Genomic DNA, 16961 nt, shown 5'->3' on the forward strand with positions numbered 1-16961 from the left:
GTCCTGGCTTCACTCCCCAAACCGATTTCGAGACTTGTAGTCGGATAGAATCGGGCTCGGTTCGATTGTTGAGAGAACATACATTAAGAATATGGATACCCACACAGAAAACTCAGCAGTCCAATTATTTTCAATCGTATAAAGTACGATTTAATATATTTAAGAAAAGAGAAACAAATATCATTTCTTGGTATGCAAGGCAACTTTACAAAAAAAATACAAAGAGATTTCCATGCACAGGGGTGAGTCACGCTTAGAAACAGCGTTAGAAAGACATATAGGTATATAGTCCCTACCCTATAGTACTATATAATACCTATATGTCTTTCTAACGCTTATATACCTAAGCGTGACACACCAATGTTTCCAGCGTGACACACCCCTGTGTTTCCATGCCTATATTTCTCCTGATTCGAAAACATTTGGGGGGAATAGTCACGTGACAAAGAACGCCCTTTTACACAAGGTCAATGGTCGATTGGTTTTCTCTGCAGTGGTAATTTCACCGTTGCATACGCAAGCTTCTTCAGAAGAAAAAATATAAGTATAAAGTAAACGAGCGAATATTGTTTAGCGCCGCAACCAACAATATCCCAGCAACATAACGGCGAACTGTCCGGACCAGACAAACCATTGCTTCATGCCTGATTATCGTTTCGTCGGCTCTGACCTCAATGTCTGGGTGCTGGGGAACCGTTCCTGTCCCTAAACACTCACACAAACATGTAGTAGTGAGTGAGTTTAGTTTAACGCTGCTTTTAACAATATTCCAGCAATATCACGGCGGGGGACACCAGGAATGGGCTTCACATGTGGGGGAATCGAACCCGGATCTTCGGCGTGACGAGCGAATGCCTTAACCACTAGGCTACCCCACCGCCCCCAGAAACTGCCACACATGCACTATTAACTTGCATGGGCTGTATCTGTCAGGGACTGTATAACAGACTTCAGGACTGACTTGCACAAAGCGATGTTAGCGCCACAATGGTTGTAACTACCATTCTCCAACATAGTCTAAGGCAGTCGTAGCGCTAAGATCGCTTTGTGCAAGTGGGCCCTGGACACACAGAAGAGCTGTTCCCTCCTTCGTATTCCGTCTACCTTCGATTGAATCACTCCTCTCTTGTTTTGAAATACGACACTCTGTTATTGAACCACATCTCATTCACTGAATCACGTATGTTTCTCTGCTAATGAACCATATCTCTCTGCTGTTAAATCATGTATGACTCTCTCACACTGATGCCTCTCTTTAACTTGGTCATGCCTTTCTTTCATTCAATCACGTATCCCTTGGATTCAATCAAACCGTGATAATCATGCCCCTCTGTCACCCCATTAAAACCATACTCATTCACTCTTTATTGAATCACACCTGTGCTACTGAATCACGCCTCTGTTACTGAATCATGTATCTCTTGTATTGAATCATGTTGCTCATGATATTGACCCATGCCCTCTGTTACTGAATCACATCTCAGTTACTGAATCATGTTGATCATGATATTGACCCATGCCCTCTGTTACTGAATCACATCTCAGTTACTGAATCATGTTGATCATGATATTGACCCATGCCCTCTGTTACTGAATCACATCTCAGTTACTGAATCACGCCTCTCTGCAACTGAATCATGTATCTCATGCATTGAATCATGTTGCTCATTTTACGGAACCACGTCCCCTCATTTGCAGAGTCTTACTCTTCCAGTTACTTTATGTGTACCACAGTTTCTATGACACAGAAACTTGTCTATCGTATACTGGACCCGTCAGAACCGGGTCGGAATTGGTCTTCAGGAACCCATGCTTGTCGTAAAAGGCCACTAACGGGATCGGGTGGTCAGGTTGACACATGTCATCGCATCCCAAATGTGTAGAACGATGCCCATACTGTTGATCACAGGATTGTCTGGTCCAGGCTCGATTATTTACAGACCGGCGCGATATAGCTGTAATATTGCTGAGTGCGGCGTTAAACAACAAACCAACCAACTGTCTCATATCAAACCAATTCTCTCACTGAATACGCCCCATATCATTATTATTTTTACGAGTCGGTCTGGTATTTAATCACGTCTCTGATATCGGGTATATTCTCTCTGATACTTTTCAGACCCCGTACAGTTTTCTCCGTCGGACTTCGCGTAAAATCGCTCATTCATACAAGTGAAATCCATCCAGTAATGTAAACTGAATGTGTAATACGCAAACACATCCTTGTCATTGCATATGATACCATAGACAGTCATAACACACAATTACCCAAGAATCGGCGTGTCTACGGGGCACATATCGACAGCAAGTATATTTATGGCATACTTAATGTAAGTCCTACGTGTCGTAAATACATAAAACACCGAAAATACACCTCCTCAACCTAACAGCTTACAACCAGGCATCACGCCTCCTGAAGAACGGTTGCTGGTCACGTGGCTCAGGTATGGCAAGCTGGTTTTGAGGTCAGAGAAAAGAATAGAGGGCATCGCTTGCTAGATGCCACGTCACTGAAGGCGGACCGACTCGCCCGTCTTCGCCACCGGGAGCAAAATTCACGTCATGACGGGGTTCGGGGTGGGTTGCTGGGAGGGGGTGGTGCTAGGGAGATAGAGGGTGGGGGCTGACCCATATCTTGCAGCGTCTGTACGCAAGGCTAATTTGTTTGTTACCCTGATTTAGGGCAGAAGAGATTTACGTTGTGGCCCTTAGCGTGTATGACAAATCGTCTGACCGGGTTGATGATGACTGACGACAGTACCCTGTGAGTCAATCTTCTACTTTCTTATTCATATTCAGGGCTACCATATTTGTCGGCGCAGGAGTGGTCGAGGATAATGAATCGTGTTCAGGTCCCACACTATCGCTCGAAGGATTTGTGTCACCTGGACAGATTCTCACATACATGTCCAGTGATATGAGTGTCACGATGTGAGATTAGCTTGGACAATTTGACCATTTGCTTCATCCGGCTCTTGATACATACAATGACTGCGTTAAATTAGACATGCGACCATGGGAATATGCGCGATCTCCCATTACAAAGCAACGGAAGTATAAATATTAATACTGCGAATTACCGCGCGTGTAAGATGAGATGCTATGAACTCATCACCGATTCACATTATCATGTAAGGCCCAAATGCGGACTGAATATAACACAGGTTAGCCAATGCACGGCAAGTTAGTACATCAAAGTAACAATTACCAACTTCTTATGCCCTCGAAAATGCTGGTAGGTCAGCTCGAGGGAACACGCGATCGGCAATAAACGCAGCACAGGTGATATATGCAGATATACAAAGGTGCACCGTCTCCTCAATCTCAGTTTCGGACCCGCTCGATTTATAACATGGTCACATGGTAGCATAAGGGCTCTATGACAGCCGACGTACAGGCTATACTGTATGCCAGTATATGGCCGATGGGTGACCGTTCATTCACTGTACATGTACAATATTGCACAATATTGGACACGGTATATGATTTAGACAACACAAAGACGCCCTCGCACAGTTATCGTATTCATATACATGTATACTGGTATAATGGTACTCAGTGAGCGCACATTTAGAGCGCCGTTATCCCCAAAACGACGCTGAAATCGTCGTGTTATTTATAATGTCACGAATATTTTCAACAAATGTTTGTAAGAACAAACAAAGGTAGGGATCATGAATGTTTCGGGGTATAGATTTTATGAAATTCTGCGATCTGTCTTCACTGCAAAAAACGATCCACCGAACTAAACTTGTTGTTAAGTGTAGTTAACTCTGGTGTGTCATATGATCGGGTTAAAGTTCACTAATATCACACCCTCTGGCGGATGAACACAAAGATGTCATACTCGTTTCGTTAAATGAAGATGTCATAATCTGTATAGATTATATTGCATGTAGGTCATGGATTACACATACCAGATGCAGCCAATAGTAGTTAGTTAGTTAGTTAGTGTGTTAGTGTGTGTGTGTGTGTTAGTGTGTTAGTGTGTTAGTGTGTGTGTGTGTGTGTGTGCAACAGATAGGAGTCTTAACCCACAACCTTAAGTCACAACGTGAGCTCCTCACAGCGTCACAGCTGTTACGTCACAATGACACTTAACGTCAAGTCTGACAGCGACGCCTTTGATTGATGGTGATATGTAGATCTGTACATGACAATGGTGATTCACAGTGCTCTCAGCACAGCCGAGCACAATTTAACCCCCTTGTTTAAGCTAGAGGCAGACTTACCTCAGGTTCTACGCATAACTCATTGTTGCAAACTAACAGCCAAATACATTGTCACCGCGGGGGACATCCGTAGGTATCTAATGGTTATGTGAACCGTAAGTCTGAGTGAAATTGACGGAATTGTCCACGAATAGATACACAGTGGGGCAGGTTTATGACTAAACATGACCAAATGACTTTTTTCAGTTTCGTGAACCGATGACTTTCTTCAGTTATTGCCGTTGATACTTTAAAAAAACTGACCTTACATCGAGTTGAACTTGTATCTTAGCAAAATTCCAAGTACATGTCGATGGTTTGTACATTATCGAGTCTTGAAAAAACCCGTACAATCTAGTGATCGACAGCATGAGCATCGATCCACATAACTGGGACACGATGTTGCTGGGGACATATTAGTCTGTCTCACAGTCCCTGAACCACATTATTTCCCCTACTGCCAAGCCCTCTCTGCAGTGCTAAAGCCCTAAATAAAGCAAGTCTAGATTTCCTCAGGTTCAGGTTCTGAATCTCTGGTGTCCCTAGCTGGGGCTCGTTTTCAATTTAAATGGGCTTGTTTGTTACTATCAAAATTATATATATTCAGAGACTAAGCGTTAGTCTAGGGACATATAGTCTTACACGGAATCCCCTTGCGTTCGTTCTCCAGTGGTATTGGGGAGGTTTGGGTAGCCTAGTGGTAAACGGTTCGCCCCTCACGCCGAAGTCCCTGGTTCGATTCCCAACAAGGGTAAAATGTGCGAAGTCCGTTTCTGGGGTCTCCCACCGTGATATTGTTGATATATTGCCAGGAAAAGCAATATCCTAAAATAAATAACCGAGGACAGTTTCTTGCAGGCATAGTGAATAAAACTGTCCCCAAATCCTATTTAAAAACAAGCAAAAAATGTAAATCTGGTAAAATACCACGTAGTGAAATATTAACGTCCGCCTCGTGCATGACCCTTCGACCGTCTGTTAACTTGATCCAAACAGAGAAAAACATTAATCTGATGAGGAAAACGTTGGGGGATGACGGTCTGTTTCAAACTGTGCTATTCTCGGGCTTTCTCGCTGATTGGTTTCCGTTCGCCTGTGTCATTTTGACTTTGCACTTCTGTCTGAAAGAAAGGTTTTGTGAACTCCATGCACTTCATGCCCAGAATTAGTTATACGAGGGCGAGTGTAGGTAACGGTGATACATTTCCTCGTCTGAATAATGAGAGGCTCTCGTTGGATACGATGGGTGTCCGCCATCTTCAAATCACTGTCTGGTTGAATGAATGGGGTACTAGGATAAGCTGCGAATAATGTTCTGCTGACCAAAGTCCAAATTCGCGTATTATGGAGCATTTCTCATTCTCAATACACCGGGGTCATTATTCACATGAATCTACCGTACGTGTGAAACGAGCGTTCGAGATGATTGTCACAGATTGCTCGCTTTGGACTTCAAGGATATACGACTCGTACTGGAACCGGAAACCATCCAACCGGTTTGAGAATCGATCTACTACATGATCCAGGGGGCGTTACGGCTATGTTATGATCTTCATCCATATTGTCCAACAAATAACCATTAAGGAGGTATATTATACGAAATGATAGCGGGCGGGTGACTGGGTGTTGTTTACAGACCGTCGATCAGCTATGCCAAGGTCACCTGTAGATGATCGAATCTGGTCCAAACAAACCAGTGACGATGAAATTCCGTCCATGCCATCGTAGCAGGATGATGTGCAAGAATCAGCCGAGTCACGGAGTCTGACCACCCAATCCACTTTAACCGCCAGGACAAGGTTCCTAAGTGGTGTTTTGTGATGCTATGTTGTATAGTATGTGTGGTCGAAATGGCCCTGTCATTGTTATTCCAGTTCTCTCTCGTCGGCCTGTAGATAGTCGAGTCTGGACCGGACAAACCAGTGATTACTGTGGTACAATGACACGTAATCAGACTGGATACTAGGTACCACCTTGAACATCATGGTTTCGCCTTCTATGAAATACAATGCATTCAGTGGGTCTGGTCCATAACACGAAGGGGCGGGGGGTAGCCAAGTGGTTAAAGCTTTCGCTCATCACCCCAAAGACCCGGGTTCTATTCCCCACATGGGTACACTGTGTGAAGCCCATTGCTGGAATATTTCTAAAAGTGGCGTAAAAGCCCAACTCACTCACTCCATAACACGAGTGTCCACAGTCAAACAACAATGCAAAAACCTACCAGTATTTCGCCGAGTATATTACAAAAATAAAGACAAAAACTAAATTGTCATGGTCCAGATACGTCGCTATAAGCTGCGTCTTCTGCTGACGGCTACTCAGGTCACACAGGCAGATAACACTGAACCTGAAGCGGGGTCGATACTGTCAGCCTTGTCTAGGAAATCAGCCGCGCTTGGAATAACTCCCAATGGTCGCCTGCACCCTAGACTCGGGAGCATATACATTGTACTCTGAAGGGAATCCAGCTAAAGTCTAGAACGACAGGAAAGTCAAGAATTCTTTGGCTTCAGTTAAAATTGTTTTGAGCTCCTTTTTCAATTATTTTTATTATTAATAATGATTATCATTGTAGATAAATATTTCTTAAAAGCCGTGGGACTAAATGGCAGTGTAACTCGATGGGTGTAATACGCTATGCTTGGACGAGTGAGTGAGTGAGGTTTTATGACGATTTTAGAAATATAAATACGGAGGACGTTAAAATGGTTCTGACGTTAATAATAAATTTATTCTGATTCACACTGAGCCCATCGGAGAGGAGGGCGATCGCTTTAACAATTTGACTTCCCCACAGACCCATGCTTGGGGACCCATCAAACTTGTGCATATATGTTGTTGACTGTTTGTTCATCCCGTAATCCGATAATTGCTCTTCATGCTATCAGTCGGTATTTATTGTTAATCACCGCGGATATACCTTCACTGCGTCCTAATGCAATGTTAAACAAGCATTCGTGCACTCTCTCCCGTTCATTTGAGAAGATGGTTATTGATAAAACCAAAGCCGACAACATCATATGATAAACATCAGTGAAACCAAAGAGCTCGCCCGGCTGATAAAGCAAATATACCAGTTGAGCTAACAACCCACTGGGTCGGGTCAAGGGCATAACTTCTAAAGTCAACTGTTCTGCTAAACTATCGCCACTCAAGCCTCCATTGCTAACGGTCACGGACCATGGGCTGTAAACAACTGCCTGCTGCAGGCGACTAAGCACACCCCGGGGTCACGCTGATACTTGTCAGTCCCTAAGCCCATGCAGGGCCATGGCGGAAAGGGAAGATGTCAACGCCGAGACGACGTACAGGAATTTATTGTTCTAGTATGAATTCGCTTTCTAACCATCAAGTCAAAGCGCACCTTCACAGGTGCGTTACTGAAGCTTCGAAAGTATACTCATGGAAACGAATAAGGGAACACATGAAAGTACAAGTTTTCCGTTATTTATTTCAAGAATTTCGCCCACAGTGCAATACAAAGCTTGTGAAGAAACCTGGAAAAAAATAAAAGAACACTGTATTACCATAGAATATATATTTTTGTGCAACTGTGTGCCATACTATAGGTGATATACCATCATGCTTCAGTATCTCTAGACTAACGCTTAGCCTCTAAAAATGCACAGAGACCATATACCGGTATATGGTCTCTGAAATGCACGTTAGATAGAAATAAATAGCTCCTTTTTTGTGAAAAAGAAACCCAGTGAGATGGACGATTCAGAACCTTATGAAAATCCGGACTCTGAATATTTGTATTTGTAATGGAAACAGATGACTCTGTCTGGAAGTTAAAAAAACCCGAGGAAAATCTAGACTTGCTTCATTTAGGGCATTTGCATTGCATAGGGATGGGCAATATTTACTATGCCCTCGTTATGCACTAACTCTATACGTAAGTCGATACGTGAAAATAAACTGCAGTGGGTGAAATGAAGTTATGGACACAATTATTGATTAGAAGATGCAATGAGGCTTGTCATCCTTACAACATAGACAGTATCTTAATAAACAATCACATTCTCAACTCTTCTCAAAAGTCTTTTCATATTGCTCATTGCGTGGTATCCGCCAAACTCACAGACACGGAATGTACATATAGATCTGTAGATGTTGGTTGCTGTAGTCTGTTTCACAGCCCCTGAACCACATTATTTCCCCACTACCTTGCCCTCCGCGCACTGCTAAATCTTAATGAAGAAAGTCTAGATTTCCTCAAGTTCAGGAATTTTCCATCTTACTTGGACTCTTCTTCAGTTTAACTAGGATTATTGTTACTAAAACTAAGACTAAGTGTTAGTCTAATAGATCTGCGACAGCCAGCTCTGACTGGGATACAATGCCGATTTGGGGATATATATCCCAGTTGTTATGATATATACACCAGATGTTGTGATATATACCCCAGGCATACAACATACATTGTAACCGGCGTGTCAGGAACGGTATGTCTGGAATGAGTGAGTGAACAATATGTCAGTCATATCATGGTGAATCAGCTTGGCGGGAGAGTGAAACCGGAGCTAGCGGATGCAGGTACTACGCGCTTACCACGATGAAACTCACTATTGCCATGGCTCGGATAAACATAATGAAACATAAGTATGACGTAAGCCATTTTGGAATTCGAACCAAGGATCACCGGATTTCAGGGTCTGTATAAACTGACACTTCCCAAAAAGAGTGAGTGAGTTTAGTTTTACGCCGCTTTTAGCAATATTCTAGCAGTATCACGGCGGGGGACACCAGAAATGGGCTTCACACATTGTACCTATGAGGGGAATAGAACCCGGGCCTTCGGCGTGACGAGCGACCGCTTTAACCACTAGGCTACCCCACCGTCCCTCCCAGAAAGAACATGATATTATTTGAAAATACATATATTAAACAATAATATAAATACAATCCATAAGTATAGAAAAGACTAAGTATTAATTTCAGATTTGCCAAATCATTATAGACCTGAGCTGAACACGTTCTAATATATATTCTCTCGGGTCTGGGAGACAGTCTGTCATACAGACGCTGAAACAAATTTATCCAAGAAAGCCCATACATGTCTAGAATATGTGGCAGGTCTAGATTTCCACAGTCACAAAGTCTCTGGGCTCCCTTTCATTATATTTTATGATTGTCATTTAGGAACTGTTTCTTTCTGTAAAATATGTTCATTTCGGGTACTATGTGTTAGACTGGGTGACAGTCTATTGGCTACCATCTCCTCTCCAGCTACACGCAGTTGAGAGAGTTTCGGGGAGATGTTGTCGTCTGCCATGTTCGCGTCACATTACACGACAGTATACGACAGCGAAAAACAACGAGATGTAGGTAACGCCTTGGGCATAAACGTTTTGACCTCTAGAAATCATTCCCCGGAGCTGTAAGTCCACCATAAATCCTTGTGACTCTCTAGTGCTACTTGATGTAAGACGTCTTACTTCGCAGGATTGTTTGACCGCTAAAAGACCTTTGGTTGATCGACCGAGAATCGACCGAGATGTAGGCCTACAGATGAATAAACGACGAGGAAATTCCAAACAAATATGATGTCCAAAGAACAATTAAAACTGACAATGTAATACAACAAGCATGAGGACGATGAAAGATTTTAAACATTAACTGGTTTTGTCCAATGGTGAATGCGTATTGAAGTACGCGAAGAGAATGCGTATTTTCAATGTACGTACCAGTCAAACAATACAGCCCCGATCAATATGACTGTACAGAAGGCGAAACGACAAGTGATGTGTAATGCATGTACTTCTCCGAACATACTGCTCTCCGTATCCGTTCACAACCAAACTGTCATCTTTTAATCATGAGCTCAAATTATTGGTTACGTTGTAACTGTTTATATGTGCCACGTTAGCTATAGGAATGCTTTCGCTTATCACCAATATTACAGCAGAGCCACCCGGGTGTCTATGTATACTCTAGTGTTATATTTTCAAACCGGTGATCGAAAGCATGAACACCTACTACAATTAATATTGTTGGGACACGAAGTTATATACACAGTCGGCCATACAATATTGATTGACAATCAGAGTGACTGCATGAGTGAGCGGGTTACGCCGCTTTTAGCAATATTCCAGCAATATCACGGCGGGGGACGCCAGAAATGAGCTTCACACATTGTGGAATCGAACCCGGGCCTTCAGCGTCACGAGCGGACGCTTTAACCACTAGGCTACCCCACCGCCCCGATGGACAATTAGAGCACTGATGGAGTTGTTATGTGTGGTATCGGTGGCGGTTTTTCTTCACTTTTTCTGTTTACTGACGTAATGATGATATCAAAACGCCGTAGCTGTTCTTTCACACGGAACCGCCTCCGTGGTGTAGTGGTTAGAGCGTACGCCCAGAGAGCGGAAGGTCGCGGGTTCGATCTCCGACCGCGTCATACCAAAAGACGTTAAAATATTGTACTTGTTGGTCCCTGCCTGGCGCTCGGCATTAATGGGTACATCAAGGACTGGTCGGCTCGGAGTCAGTATAATGTGTCTGAGTGGGTTATTCATGCTTCACTGTTGCATGGTATCTCAGTGGGCTAGCACTATAAAACCAGCTTCAGTCTGGGCTAGTACAAGCAGCCGCACATACACATACACACGCATGCACGTCGTCATATGAGCGAAATATTCTCAAGCACGACGTTAAACCCAATTTCACCTCACCTCACCTCTTTCACCCGGAGGGACGGTGGGGTAGCCTAGTGGTTAAAGCGTCGCTCGTCACGCTGAAGACCCGGGTTCGAATTCCCACATGTGCACAATGTGTGAAGCCCATTTCTGGTGTCGTGCTATTGCTGGAATATTGCTAAACGCGGCGTAAAACTAAACTCACTCACTTTCACCCGGATATCATATAGGCAGTAGCTCATTACCTTCTCTATACACTGTCTGCAAGTCGAATTCCTATACTATATCGTATTGAGCTTAACCACCATATGTAACCGAGGCACACATACAATTCTATATCATGATAGCATATAAAGAGCTTATGTACCTGATAATACGTGTGCTTGCATGTACAGTGCTACTTATCGCCCTGGCGAATGGGCTATAAATACATAGAACAACATACTGCTGGTGTATACCAAACCGAATTATTAACATTTGACTGGGCACTTCACGATCAAAGCATGACCATGTTTATACCACGCGATTAGCAAAGCGACTGTTGAAAACATGTTCGAAATTATTGTAAAAGATTTTCAAAACTCTGTATGTTTATTGTCCATGAAGTGAGAAATGTTGTTGCGTTGACTCAGTGCGTGAATAGCCCATACAAAGCGGATATGTGCAAGACCCCTCGGAGCAGAACGCTTTCAGCAAGACGATTCCCGGACAACCCACAGTCAGGGTCGGTAGTAGAAACCAGTGCAGGTCATTGCACTGGCGGCTTATTCGGTATGACTTGTTCGGACCATTCTGGATTAAGCAAATACATCCATATATATGGCAACCGCGGCACAAAAAATCCCATAACGATCGGCATGAAAATCGAAGCAGACGATCGCCTCCCAGCACTAAAATCTTCCCACAGTGCATAAATATGATGTCATGTCATGGTATATATTATATATCACACGGCGTGTAGATTTAGCTCCCCGTGGTCGTCATACACTGCGTCAGCGAAAAACGCAAATGCTCGCTTGTTCTGGCCAAAACCTAAGCGGTAGCTTCTGAAAATACGCCGTTCAGGTACACTATTAATTTCATTCAAGGTAAACGGGGTCATATGAATGCGTCGGTTGTGACGTCACGCGCCGCAATCGATGCGTGCTCTCGCCCAGCCTGTTAGGTTGTACTAGTCGATAAAAGTCACAACGGTATTTCGAAATACATTACTGAGCGAGATTTACCAATTCCGCAACGATTTCAGTCGTGATTTCGAAATAATTTCGTCATAACGTATTTGGAAACGACTCTAGTGTACAGTTTACATATACCTTATGTAAGAAAAAAAACAGAAAGCAGACATTCCAATCAAAATGTGCATAAAATTAACCTCCAAGGTCATATGAAAATATATGCTTGCGAATAACATTACTGGCCTCATGATTATGTATATTTATGCTAAGATGCCAAAATGTACACATTTAAACACTAACAACAACAATTCACAAAACAGACCCACAATCAACGTATAAAATTTTGTTTTTAAAATTAAATTATATGTCATATATTAAAGATCACACACACGATTTAATAAGAATGAACAAAACACAAGAAAACATGGCAAAATACTCCATTATCTTTTGAATATAGCCAGAGCAGTGATTTTTAAATTAACAAAACCCAAGTTGAATTTTCATAATTCAACTTTTTCTGTTAATGAAAAATGAAAAGTGGAATTGTACAAAAACACTTGTTCTCAAATGTTAAAACAAACTTGATTGGAAGGGATGAAGAAGTGGTGTAAGCACACAATAGTGATATATATTACCGTAAATGTCGACCTGTGATGGAGTTTAGTTTTAATCCGCACTCAGCAATATTCCAGCTATATGACGGTAGTCTGTAAATAATCGAGTCTGGACCAGACAATCCAGTGATCAACAGCATGAGCATCGATCTACGCAATTGGGATACGATGACATGCGTCAACCGAGTCAGCGACCAGCAGATCCAGTATAAACATGCGGTCGACAATGACAGAGCTTCCAGTGTCAGTCCAGTTGCATGATATTATCGTAATGATGTAACTAACACCCCCCCCACCAAAACAATCGAGTCTGGACCAATCCAGTGATCAACAGTATGAACATCGATCTGCGCAATTGGGAACCGATGACATGTGTCAACCGAGTCAGCGAGCCTGACCACCCGACCCCGTTAGTAGCCTCTAACGACAAGCATAGTCGCCTTTTGTGGCAAGCATGGGTTGCTGAAGACCTATTCCACCCCGGATCTTCACGGGTCAAACATGCTGAGACCTCAAATACTCTTCAGTTCATTTATATATCAATCTACCATAAACACTTTAAAGTCCTTTGATATTTTCAATTTTAACATACGTTATATTTGGGATTGCACTTTCTTAGTAAAGTACAAATTCTAGTACTTTTGGGGGTTGAGTTCCATCCGGGATTCGAACCCACACCCTCAGAGTCAGGCACCTAATCGCCAGCACACAAAGTCAGCCTGACTCTGAGGGTGTGGGTTCGAATCCCGCATAGAACTCAACCCCAAAAAGTACTAGAATTTGTACTTTACTTCGAAAGTGCAATCCCAAATATAACATATTTACATTTGACCACTTTCTAGATGGCATTGTGTAATCGTATTTTCAATTTTGTTTTTCTTTTATTGACTTTTCTAAACTAACAAGTTTTGTTTTGTGTTTTAGAGTGACGCAAATACCTCTCTCTCTACCTGGTTTATTAAAACTATACTGGTCGTAAGAGGAGATGAACGTGATCCGGCTCAGTGATACGATTGATTATGTGTTGTGATTTCGAAATAATTTCATCATAGCGTATTTCGAAACGAGGCTAAAGAACTTAAGTTCATAGTGGGTAAAGAAAAAATGAAAATATATATAATTTGTGAAAGGTAAACCACACACACACACACACACTCTCTCTCTCCCTCTCTCTCTCCATCCAGACACAAAGATATATTCTTAAGATTAACTTCTATATCGTATAGAAACAGATGACACAATCGTGATAATACTTTAGAATACAACACAAGCAGGAAAACTTTGATTAGGCCTGGAGATAAGACTGATTGTATGTCGCCATATCACAACTGCATGGATCGATAATGACGTCAGTCACTTGAATGCCTTGCCCAGATTAGATTATTTGCAGTTTGCCGTCTTATAATTTACAGATCGGTGTGTGCAAGGTAAGAAATAACCTTTCATCGGCATGTTTCACGCCGACAATCGCGCGTCTATTCAAAGGGAAACAACTCTGTCCTCCACACCGTTAACTTAAAGTTCTGTGAATTTAAATCATTTTAATGCTGTCATCTTAACCTACTGCTTTTTTAATGAATAAGTATTCATGTTTCAGAAATGGAAGTGATTACTTAAGGTTTTTTATGCTAACTAAACGATTCCTTTTAAAGATGAAATTACTTATGATGTTTTATTAACTCAAGTCAATGTGTTGGGCGCAAGTAGGCCTCTTATATGCCCACGTCGCCCTAAAACTATAAAACCAACCAACCAGCCGTTCACTTAAATATTTGGAACGGTTCACGTCAAGCCTGGTTTCACGCAGCTTTGAGCAAGTTTCTGTTCTTGTAATGATGAAAGTATTGTATAATTTAATTCATAATGTTTCCTACTTGCCTGAAAATCTCAAATTCTTCCAGTTTATCCTATAATCTGCTCTCTAATGTGTCAGTGGTGCCCCAAACTGTTCAACAGCAAATCATAAGAAATGTGGGGCCAGTGTGGTCGGGTGAAATTGGGTTTAACGTCGTGCTTTAGAATATTTCGCTCATGCTTGTACGACGTGCAGACTGTGTATATGTGCGGCCCACTTGTACTAGCCCAGACTGAAGCTTTATAGTGTTAGCCCACTGAGATACCATGCCGCAGTGAAGCATGAATACCCGACTCAGACAGACTATACTGACTCCAAGCCGACCAGTCGTTGTTGTACCTATTAAAGCCGAGCGCCTGGCAGGGACCAACAAGTACCATATTTTAACGTCTTTTGGTATGTCTGTGAGACCAGTGAAGATGCAGGTTAGAATTGGTCTTGAGTAGCCTATGCTGACACTACACTGGTCAGGCTCGCTAACTGGTGGACACGTCATCGATCCACACACAGATCGTAAATCTGGTGTCCCCATCATTTTCGGACTGGTGTCCTCACATATCACTGCAGTGCATTGACCACACAGGTAAACTGGTGCCCTCACCTACACATCACTGTGTGCATTGACCACACAGGTAAACTGGTGCCCTCACCTACACATCACTGTGTTGACCACACAGGTAAACTGGTGCCCTCACCTACACATCACTGCAGTGCGTTGACCACACAGGTAAACTGGTGTCCTCACCTACATCATCACTGTGTTGACCACACAGGTAAACTGGTGTCCCTCACCTACACATCACTGTGTTGACCACACAGGTAAACTGGTGCCCTCACCTACACATCACTGCAGTGCGTTGACCACACAGGTAAACTGGTGCCCTCACCTACACATCACTGTGTTGACCACACAGGTAAACTGGTGCCCTCACCTACACATCACTGTGTTGACCACACAGGTAAACTGGTGCCCTCACCTACACATCACTGTGTTGACCACATAAACTGGTGTCCTCACCTACACAGGTAACACAGGTGCCCCCTCACCTACACATCACTGTGTTGACCACACAGGTAAACTGGTGTCCTCACCTACACATCACTGTGTTTGACCACACAGGTAAACTGGTGCCCTCACCTACACATCACTGTGTTGACCACACAGGTAAACTGGTGTCCCTCACCTACACATCACTGTGTTGACCACACAGGTAAACTGGTGTCCTCACCTACACATCACTGTGTGTGTTGACCACACAGGTAAACTGGTGCCCTCACCTACACATCACTGTGTTGACCACACAGGTAAACTGGTGTCCTCACCTACACATCACTGTGTTGACCACACAGGTAAACTGGTGCCCTCACCTACACATCACTGTGTTGACCACACAGGTAAACTGGTGCCCTCACCTACACATCACTGCAGTGCGTTGACCACACAGGTAAACTGGTGTCCTCACCTACACATCACTGTGTTGACCACACAGGTAAACTGGTGTCCTCACCTACACATCACTGTGTTGACCACACAGGTAAACTGGTGCCCTCACCTACACATCACTGTGTTGACCACACAGGTAAACTGGTGTCCTCACCTACACATCACTGTGTTGACCACACAGGTAAACTGGTGCCCTCACCTACACATCACTGTGTTGACCACACAGGTAAACTGGTGCCCTCACCTACACATCACTGTGTTGACCACACAGGTAAACTGGTGTCCTCACCTACACATCACTGTGTTGACCATACAGGTAAACTGGTGCCCTCACCTACACATCACTGTGTTGACCACACAGGTAAACTGGTGTCCTCACCTACACACACATAAACTGTTGACCACACAGGTGAACTGGTGCACACCTACACATCACTGTGTTGACCACACAGGTAAACTGGTGTCCTCACCTACACATCACTGTGTTGACCACACAGGTAAACTGGTGCCCTCACCTACACATCACTGCACTGTGTTGACCACAGGTAAACTGGTGCCCTCACCTACACATCACTGCTGTGTTGACCATACACATCAAACTGGTGTGTTCACCACACACTCACTGTGTTGACCACACAGGTAAACTCACCTACTCACACACATCACTGTGTTGACCACACAGGTAAACTGGTGTCCTCACCTACACATCACTGTGTTGACCACACAGGTAAACTGGTGTCCTCACCTACACATCACTGTGTTGACCACACAGGTAAACTGGTGCCCTCACCTACACATCACTGTGTGCGTTGACCACACAGGTAAACTGGTGTCCTCACCTACACATCACTGTGTTGACCACACAGGTAAACTGGTGCCCTCACCTACACATCACTGTGTTGACCACACAGGTAAACTGGTGCCCTCACCTACACATCACTGTGTTGACCACACAGGTAAACTGGTGCCCTCACCTACACATCACTGTGTTGACCACACAGGTAAACTAGTGTCC

At 43.4% G+C, this 16961-nt stretch overlaps 1 long non-coding RNA gene across 1 annotated transcript; it reads right to left on the reverse strand.

The window, feature by feature from the left end:
* Nucleotides 1-944: 944 nt before the first annotated feature.
* LOC124266819 lies at nucleotides 945-13562 on the reverse strand. The gene is made up of 4 exons (XR_006895862.1): nucleotides 13551-13562; nucleotides 9989-9996; nucleotides 3747-3750; nucleotides 945-1077 (listed from the first exon to the last, which is right to left on the reverse strand). It is a non-coding gene; the product is annotated as an uncharacterized LOC124266819 (long non-coding RNA).
* Between the last annotated feature and the right edge of the window lie 3399 nt (nucleotides 13563-16961).

This window comes from Haliotis rubra, unplaced genomic scaffold (assembly GCF_003918875.1).
Source record: "Haliotis rubra isolate DU_JTF1 unplaced genomic scaffold, ASM391887v1 Scf128, whole genome shotgun sequence".
In the NCBI taxonomy this organism is placed as follows: Eukaryota; Metazoa; Mollusca; class Gastropoda; order Lepetellida; family Haliotidae; genus Haliotis; species Haliotis rubra.